Source organism: Empidonax traillii, unplaced genomic scaffold (genome assembly GCF_003031625.1).
Source record: "Empidonax traillii isolate 1590-97213 ecotype Southwest subspecies unplaced genomic scaffold, ASM303162v1 scaffold370:size553598, whole genome shotgun sequence".
Lineage (NCBI taxonomy): Eukaryota > Metazoa > Chordata > Aves > Passeriformes > Tyrannidae > Empidonax > Empidonax traillii.
The window spans coordinates 170,599-180,053 of record NW_020955563.1 but is presented as its reverse complement, the minus strand read 5'-3'; positions in this window follow the sequence as shown (position 1 = coordinate 180,053).

Genomic DNA, 9,455 nt, shown 5'->3' with positions numbered 1-9,455 from the left:
TTAAACATCAATTTTGAGTACATTATTGGTATTAACCATACAGCGAACTAAAACTGTTGCAGACAGTTGATTTTATTGCTGTGGCAGAATTGGATAATAGGAGGCAAAGGTGTTCAGTAGGGTACCGCTGTAGAGAGATTGGGTTACATTTGTTTGTATTGGTTAGCAACTTGCTTTTATTCATGGTGAACGTGTATTCTCTTTTCCCCAATGTCTTTCAGGCAGGATCAGTTTAAAGTCCTACACACATTTACATGTTTTTAAGAGTGTGAGGATTACTTTTGTGTATGTGCATAGAGTTTGGGAAAAAAAATAATTGGTGGGCTTAAAAATTAACTTCTAGAAGGTGTGTGGGATGAATAGCTTGCTTAAAAAAAAAAGAGCTGAGAAACCAAATACTGCTTACATTGCTTATTTGCCAGAGCAATTGGCACTAGATCAGCTGGTTTTGCAGACTAGTTGCAGCTACTGGGAGGAACAGGCAGAGACTGAGTTAGAAGATTCTGGTGTTGGCTCTGCGTTAAGCCATGCTTCACTTACATCATGTTAAAATCCCACAAGTGTCTTCAAAAAAGTAAAGTTCCAAATAGAAGACCTAGGATATTAGGTGATCTTGATGTGAGTACTTGATCTTGAGTGGAATGGTGCTCTCCAAGGTTTTGGCTCTGCCTAGTCCCAAACCATAAAATACATGGATTGCAATTTTGCATCTGATCAGGAAACAAAGCTGTAAAAGTAGGTTCACTTGTAGGGCTCAAGTAGTGGTAATAAGTCTGGCAAGGCTGGATAAATAGGTGTGATAATTACATTCCAACCCACAAATTCAAGAGTTCAGATCTGTTCTTTCAATTTTGGCCTACTTGTCATAAAAGGTAGATCTGAATACTTTCAGCATTTAGAAATAATCCACTGATACACTGACAGATAGTAACCACAAAAAACTTTTCTCTAAAATGTATCAAACCCACTTTTTCCCAATCTGCTTGACAACTAAATTATTCTTAGGGTTTTTTTCCGTTAGATTAATCGAACTGATCCAAAACCTTATATCGTCCCAGTATTATTTCTCTTAATTCTAGAAGGGCTGGTTCTGATTTGATTGGAATCTTTCTTAATTCAGTTGTACTCAGCTAAAATAAACACAGTGAAACCAGCAATCAGTGGTTCATAATGCTTAGCTAGTACGAAGGCTATCTCAAAAAACTATTTAAAATTAAATCACACTAACATCACATTGATAATCTACAACTTGCTTGAGGTAGAACAAATTACTGGAGAACGTGTCGTACCACCACAACTGTAGCTGTAGTCTAAAAGGTCAGTACAGAACAAGAATTCAGTAACAAAAGTGACACTTTGGACCCTGAACAGCAGGATGTCTAGCAGAGCTTTCTGTAATGGTATTAAAGTGTTTGGCTTTTTTCATGTTTGCCAACCAATTTTACTGCCCTGTTGAAGGAGGAATAGGAGGACCTGTGGTTTACACCCAGTATCAACAACAAGATAATTTCCCTAAGAGTAAGTACTGCTTTCTCGAGAGTTTTAATTACCCCTGAGGTCCTATGGTTTTCATCTGTCCTTGCAATTAGCCAGTTAAACCACAGGAAGGCATTTGCAATGTAATCTGAATTAAAACCTAATCCAACCACTGTTAAAACCAAAGGTGAGGAAGACTTGCTGAAATTCTCTTGCTGTCAGTTTGTTGCTAGTGTAGCTTGTTTAGAGGCTTGAGCTGTTCCCTCAGGCAGCTTACCTGTCACACAGGGGCCGTCTAACCTGTTTCAGAGCAGTACTAGAATACGAAGCAACAGGAGAGAGAAAGGAGGACAGCTCAGCTCTCACATTTGCTAGGCAGTGGCACAAACTTTCCCACTTGCCTCTGGGAGCACTAAACCACATTTTAATCTTGCAAAGGATGCAGATTTTATAGAGCAGTGCTGTGGAAGCGATCTGAGCTGAAGTCACATTGCTGACTGTAGCCCTTGAGGATTACTGCCTGCATCTGCAAGTCTCTGCAGTTGGCGTTCTGAATTTGTGTGCATTATAAGCACAGCGTGATTACACAAAGTCAGACTTATCCAAGGAAGAAATCTGTGGTGGTTGCTGTTTGAACAGATTGTTAGTGCTATAAATTTGAATGCACTGACACTTGCTTCTTGCCTGAAATGTAATGATCTCTATGTATGTTTGTATGTGTTTATATATTAAAGCCCTATGTTGTACGGCATGAATATTAAATGCCTTTTCTTCCCTGACCTGAACAGCTTTTACTGTCCCTTACTCTGCCTTGTTTATACACCACGATGAGTGGTTTTAATAAAAAAACCTCAGAGCTGTTTCTGGTAGTACATATTTTTTCTTATCAATGTATGCATCACTATGCAACATGCAGCCAAGTGCCAAAACAATAGACTCTTCCTGTACTTCTATTTTCCTTCAAGCTGTAAGAGCAAGGCTCTATTGAAATCCCTCTAAATGAACATTGTGAATGACACATCAGAGAAAAGCATGTGTTTTACCAGTCAGGCTTGAGGGTGTTTGAAATCAGCCCTCAGTTTCAAGTGACAGGTAGACAGCAGCCAGACTGGCAGAGCAGAGGGAGGCTAAGAGTGAAGTTGTATAGGCTGGACTGATCACTGGGACTTGAGCAAACCACAGGGTAAGAAAATACAAAAATTCTGCAACTTCATGTCCCATGGTTCTTTCTCCCTTTGAACAGTATTTCTCCCTATGAACAGCTCTTGGCACAGAATTGTTCTATATTCAGTAAATAGGCAGAAAATTCAAATGCAGGATCAGAACTTATAGCATTACATTTGTAATTGCTACATTCTCTCTTCTGGATTTTAGTGGAGAAATGGCATAAGTTCAGTCAGGAATGATTTCAGAATAAGTGTGCTGGTGAAATTGCTGTGCATCATCTAACTCCTGGATTGCTTGAGAAGAGCGAATGTTTCAGTTTTCCTTCTTGAGTCTTCTTTGAGACTTCATGACATGCAACACAACCAAGTGTGGTGTAGAGTCCAGAAAATTTAAGACACAGTCTGAAGACTGTTGTTGACATCACTGTCTCTTTGAGGATAGGGCAAGCAAATGACATGTCAAGCCAATGCTTTTGTTAACCACAGCCAGTTCTGAAGTCAAGGCATTCTGTGCACAAAAAAGTCAGATTTCTTTCAACACAGCCCTTTCCAGAGCTTGATGTTCATGTTTAAATAATTTTAGAATTGAGAATCTAGTTGGGGCCAGAGTATAGACTAGGGAATATTTTGCAAATATTTAAAGTTATTCTCTGGTTTCCTTGGATCCTGCTGATGTTTCAACATAGGCCAGTCTGCTTTTGCTAAATTAGGGCAGGTTGAGGCTAGGGAAACTTAAAATTAGTGGGATTTTAACTCTAATGGTTAGACGAAAGCGTTAACTATCTGGAGACTGATGCCTTAAGAGGTCTACATAAAGAAAATATTTTTTATCAAAATACCAAAGGAAACCAAAACATCCTGCTTTGGATGGACTGATAATATGTGTATTAGAAAATTGGTTGGGTTACAAAGGTTCTGAAAGTTCCCCAAACTTTTTTAAGTGTTGTCCAAAGTATATTACAAAATGAATATACACTGGAATTTCACCGAACACCCATCATGGGTTTTGCAATGTCTGAAGGTATGCAAGCAGATAACCTGTCAGATAGAGCACCAAATTAGTGATGAAAATGGGTAGATGTTGCTTTCACTAACTGCTGTTTCAAATCCATCTTCATGCCCTGTTCAAAACAGCAAATTTTGTAACCAACATGAAGTTCAAAGGTTTGGAGAGCAAAGCTCATGCATGGGAGGTTACTGTGAGCTGTGCAGCTGTTAATTGGCTAAAAGTTTGAGTTCTGAAAAGACCTGGAATCTCAGTAAGACATTTGCTGCTAAGTGGGTCTTTCCTTACCTTTATGTCACTCCTGAACATGCGGTAGAAGCCCACAGCCTATTTAAGCTAAGCCTACTCTATGAAACTATGGGCTCTCTTTAGGAGCATGCTGTAAAAGAGGAACAGGTCTTCTACTCGCTGTCTTCTTCAAGCTATCTGTGCAGATGTTCATGATATACATGTGATAGCTGAAAGGCTCAAAGTACCCTAAGGAAACAATTTTTCCATGTGAAACTTTAGGGTATATCAGATGGCTCTATAAATTCATATTCTTTGTGCACTAACTTTCTTCTAAAATGTCTTGTGTCCACTGGATTTTCTCAGTGTTGTAGCTAATGTATATTTACTACACTGAAGTTAAATCCCAGTGAAGAATCAGTCCAAGAAATGCAGATATCCATCCATCAATATTTTGAGCATATTCAGTCCTCAAATCAGTTGCTAATATATGTGATATATCCACTACAAGAGGTAGAGCAGAATACCCTCTCCCTGAGAATATTTATGAACTGCAAGAGTCACGTAAGGATTCATCCACAACATCCCAAAAGCATGCTGTGCCACATCAGCACATAAACAAAGAAGATGTCATTGATAAAACTTCTGAAAAAGGAACTATCCCTGGCTTTTGGCTGCTGTATCATGTTCTCTGCTCAGTTCCTAGTCCAGAATTGTATCTAACTGCACAGCATGCTGACCTCCTGAAACAGGCATCAGGCCCAGACCATGATCTTGCATATCTTACTAAAACTTTGGAACAAATCCATCAAAGAAACCCTCTGAACTTACAGTATCATGAAAGAACAGTTTCTTTCAAAAACAAAATGTTGGAGACTGGACTGCATGAAAGCAGTACATAAGAATTAGAAAGAAAGAAGAAATCAAAGGGCAAAGTGTCTTAACTTGCAGACAGCCGCAAATGCATAAATACTGGCATAATATTCCTAATTCATGAGTGTAGATGACATACTTTTCGCCCCAGAATACTGTACAATCACAAATTGTAAAAAAATTCCTTGTCTCGTAAGGTGACATTCAAAGCATAAAAAGTACAAGCTGCAAATTTTCATCTCTAAGTGTACATATACTGCAGGACCTTAAAAATCTAGTCCTGTTTTCAGGATGGTTAGTTAGGAAGGAAGCAGTCATAAATTAATCTAGGCTTCAAGCTAATTATATTTAGTAAATAATCAATTATTTAATGTTTTCTGATGGCTTTCAGAAAAGTATTAAAACTCTTAAGGATATCAGCATATTAAAATGGCTTTAGAAATACTAGAAAGAAGGTTTAGAAATGATGAAAAGAAACAAATCCAAGCTTTATAATATATCAACACAACTTTTTATTTCTGCCCTCGAGTGATTTGGGTCTGTGTTCAATTCTGCAAATTACATTTGCTGGAAACAGGTTACTGTTGCCTAAATTAGAATTGAGATGGGGACTCAAATATGGTTGACTGATAGTGGTGTGGTACAGACATAGATTAAAGTTGAGAGCATTAATAGGTAAGTACAATAATTCTTCCACCTCAGTTGCTTCACTGGAGGATCCTGGGTTATCTGCCTAAGGTAACCACCGATCACTGAAACAGATTATAGTGATATTATTTATTTCAATTATATTATCAAAATATCATCCAAACAAGATAACAGTTCTGTAATTCCTTCTAGTATATTTGCCTTGCTTTCTTCAATTCTGTTACCTTTCATTAGATATCTCTCCACTATAGTTTTGGGTGGGTTTTTTTAATTTTGACCTTAATTTTTAATATTATTTCCTGTATGTATAAAAGGTGTAAATATTTATGACATTATCTGACATACCACTCAAAAAAAGTCTTTTCAGTTTCAGTTATATGATGTTTGGAAACAATAATATGACTTTTAGCTAGAAGATACATCTTTCTGTTTCAGCTGTGATTCAAAATTACTGGCAATTACCAGGGAGACTTCCACAGATGTGGTATTGGTCCCCAGTTCTAGTTCCACCACAGTAAAAACTGTTAGATTATACTACAGTCATATTCACAAACTCTTAAGCTCCTAAAGACCCATAGAAGTTTCAAAATGCATCATGTGCATGTTACAGAAAACAATGCAATAGCTGTCTTTTGTACCATTGACTTATTTTTAAAGCTGACTTTGTTGCTCTAACTCCTCACAAATCTTTTTGAGGCTCTTTGCATTACAAATAAATAGCTACTTTGGGTGTAACCTCCCAGGGTTTTCAGAGAGAGGAGAGGTTCTGGTGGCATTATGTATAGTTTATACTACCAAGAAGATCTTTAGCTAATGTAACATTACTTGGATGGAATGATAAGTGCTGACCATACACAATTCCCGTTGATTTGTAGCTGTGTGTGCTCAGGATCTCTTGTGGTTTAAAATCCAGTGTGCTATATGATGATCCAAAAACTTGGTTCACTAACTGGAAAAAGGCAGATCAACAGCAGAAGCCTTAGTTTGTTTTATGTTTGTCAATCAGGAAAACAGGCTTTTTTTTTTTTTTTTTTTTTTTTTTTTTTTTTTTTTTTTTTTTTTTTTTTTTTTTTTTTTTTTCAATTACTCTCCTTTTATTAGTACAAACACTGGCATAGAAAGAGATCTAATAACATAATGATCCTTAAAATGAGCACATCTTATGCACAGTATTTGTAGGAAACAGATACAGGTATATCTATCTATGCACCATTATGTGTGACTGTATGAATAACATGAAGAATTAGAATTACTCAACATTACAGAGAAAAATTGATGTACTGAAAGGTTACAGTGAAGCCATCTTGTCTTGAATCTTGTAAGCACAGTGCTACAGTACAGTTCAAATTGCAGGAGAAATTTTGGTTGTTGGCTGTACTGTGACTGAGAACCACTTCTAAAACAAGGCTTAGTCATGTGTATGTGGCAGTGTTCTGCTGTGTCAGCTTCAACAGCACATCCTTCGGTAATAAACTTTTTCTTAATGTGAATGTCCAGATCGTCCCACATCACTGAGCTTAAATGGGTTTGATCACAGAATCTTTGAGTATCTCGCTCAAACTGGTTTTGATGGAAAACAAAATTGCCAAGTCACAGGGCATCCTGTTGACTTCTGCAATTGCAGTCAAGGACTCAAAAGTGTTTTCCCACTGTTCCTTGGAAAGATGAACTATTTTAAAAGACCTTTCTTTACAACAATCTGCTCATTTTTGTTGTAGATTCCTCTGTTAAGAGGAAACGTATTTTTCTTGCTGTATGTCATACATTCTTATTTGCCAAGTATGCTGTTTATTGGAATACATATGGAACCAGCAAAAAAACTCTCTTTGACCTTTGTTCACATTCATGGAAACCTTTAAGAGATTCTGCTTTCTTCACTAGATTACATCACTTTAAACTGAATCTATATCAGCTTTTAAATTTGAATTGTCTATACCAGACTCTGTCTATGTTGACTCATTACACTTTTGAAAAAAATCACCTCTGACCACTAACAAAAGGGGCAGTGTATCTTGAGAATTCTGTGTATGACTAACTGACATATACAATAAATAAAAATGTTACTACAGTAACAGATTGAAATTATATAGTTCATTTAAACCTTTTTCCAACTTCAGCTTAGTCCCCTCTAAAGCACACAGGAAATAAACATATTGAGCTGTCTGGCACCAGGCAACTATCCAGGTCCTGTTCTGTCTAGCACTGTGCTAGGCTTATCCATCTAATCAACATTAGGAGGTTTATTTATGTGAGACAGATATATTAGTAATAAATGAATTTATTCAGTAGCTTGCTAGATTTATACATGTACAAAACCATTTTAGTTTAAGGAGAGTTAAAAATGAGTGACTCCTCTACTGTTATGGATTGTATCCTGAAACCCTTTGCAAGTTCTAGTCTCCTCTTCACAAGAAAAAACCACAACCACACACACACACAAAAACCAAAATAGAACATTAATTGAAGTCAGTGGAATGTTTACTAGTGCAAAAACTGTAAAAAAAATTAAGAACCGGTGAATGCAAGTGAACATGCAGCTATCTAAGTTGCAATTCAAAAGGTTGTGTGATATTTATGTACAATGTATGCAATATTCCATATATAAAAGTTCGTTTCAATTTTTACAGCCCAAGATAGTCTGTAGAAGAGAAACAGCTGACAGAATTTAGAAGGGATATCTGGGTTTTCTTCATCACACCTATTTGTACGTTAGACAGATTTTGTTCTAAGGCATTAATTTGACATGCGAGTCAGGTCTGTGCTACGTTGAAGTCTGTTTTCACTGATTCCTCTGCTGTTTTTTAGAAAATAGGACAGAGAATTCTCTTTAGTGCTAAGGTTTATCCATTTCAATCAGACAGTGAGTGACACATTCTCACCTCATTCTCAGTTTTTAATTCCAAGTGGACACTGCTTTTGAAAAGTCCCTTCTCTTTCCCCCCTTTATGCTGGCACTTGAAAGTTGAAATGCAGCAAGAATGTAACGTTAGGTGCCAGTTTGCTGAATTACAGGGTGACTGCTTTAGCTGATCCCGAAAAGCAAGTGTCTTTTTATACCGCATAAAAGCCTGAAATGTTTACATATCAAAAGGCTATAGGCCAATTTCTGTCAAAATTACACATGAAGTTAAGCAGTACAAGCAATTTATTTAAACACTAGTCATTGTAGAAAAATTCAAAACCATATGCTCTTTTAGCAGTTTTTCACAAATGCATTTGACCCATGACTTGGCAAGACATACATGCTTCATAATTTACTCTAAATTTCAAATCCCCTTGACATTTAAATAAAAGATCTTCATTAATAAAGTTTATATGAATGAAAACTTTAGAAGCTGATATTTTTAGAGGGAAGCTTTAGGGAAAAAAAAAAAAAAACAGCCGCGTTTCTGCCTCGTTTTCAAATGACTGACTTTCCTAATCAGTTCAAGATAAGTTTATTCTGGGAACAAATTACCGTAATTTCGCATTGTATGACTTTTATACTTCTTTTTTTTTTTTTCTCTTCTTTTCTGGCGAAGCGATGATGCAATCTCTTTGAAACAAACGTGGAGAACGCTGAAGGGTGATAACATTTATAACTGAGATGTTCCGCGCAGCTTTGTTTCCGAGAGGGTCTCGCAGCCGGACACCCACCAAAGCCCCGGGTCACCCCAGTGTTACCCCCTCGCGTGGGGCTGGAGCCTCGGCTGGGCGGGTGGGCTGCGGTTCTCCTCCCTAGACCCCTCCCGGGCGGCCCCGGCCGGCAGTCCCGGTGCTGCTCCCGCCGCCAGGCCGGGCAGAGTCGGGAAGGAGATAGATGCGTTTTGCATCTCCGGAATTATTCCTTAATACATTAAAATAAAAAAACCGTCCGATTTCTACACAAGAGTATTTTCATAGACTTGTGTACGGTGATTGCTTTGTATGAAATCGTGTTTGGGTAATAATACCGAAAATCAGCAATGTGTTTACTTTATTTCATACCTAACAGCTTGCTCTGCCCAGTACTATGCTCCTCTTTAGATCCCTCTTTCAACCCATGCTGTGACCACCCTCCCGTAACAAACAATTGCTTA